This window comes from Echinops telfairi, unplaced genomic scaffold (assembly GCF_000313985.2).
Source record: "Echinops telfairi isolate 266 unplaced genomic scaffold, ASM31398v2 ScPeMD7_2;HRSCAF=8, whole genome shotgun sequence".
NCBI lineage: Eukaryota > Metazoa > Chordata > Mammalia > Afrosoricida > Tenrecidae > Echinops > Echinops telfairi.
The window spans coordinates 44,073,405-44,073,997 of NW_022103898.1; positions in this window are offsets into that span (position 1 = coordinate 44,073,405).

The window sequence follows — 593 nt, forward strand, 5'->3', positions numbered from 1 at the left end:
GCAAAAATGTCAACTCTTAGTGCATTTGGAGTTATTTCCATCAGGTCAGACTGTTAATCAGGCTTTCTATTTAGTTTCTGAAAAGATAGGGTAACAGTGCGCAACAATAAGGGCCTGATTTGTGGCAGCTGAGGGACTGGTTTTGCTGCCATGGCAATGTACCTGCTCACGTAGCTATCTCAGTACTCCAGTTTTTGGCAAAAAAAAAAAAATCCAGCATGCTCCTCTTGCTCCATACACCTTACTCACCTGACCTTGCTCTGTGCAACTTCTTTATATTTCTGCGAATGAAGAGGAACATGAAAGGAAGACATAGAAGAGGGTAAGAAAAAACAAGGGAGGTGCTGTCAGCCATCAAAATAGATGAGTTTGAAAATGTTTCTTAGAATAGAATTACAGATTTAACAAATGCATTGTGTAAGGGAGAGTATTTTGAAGATGATACAGTTGTTTTATAAAAAAATTAAATGCATAACTTTGGAAAAAAGTTTCCATGCTTTTTGGGATACCCCCTTGTATATGCTTGAGACTATGTAAAAGTCGTTGTATACATAATCCATTTATTTAAAGGTCTTCCTCTTTTCGTGTTAAGT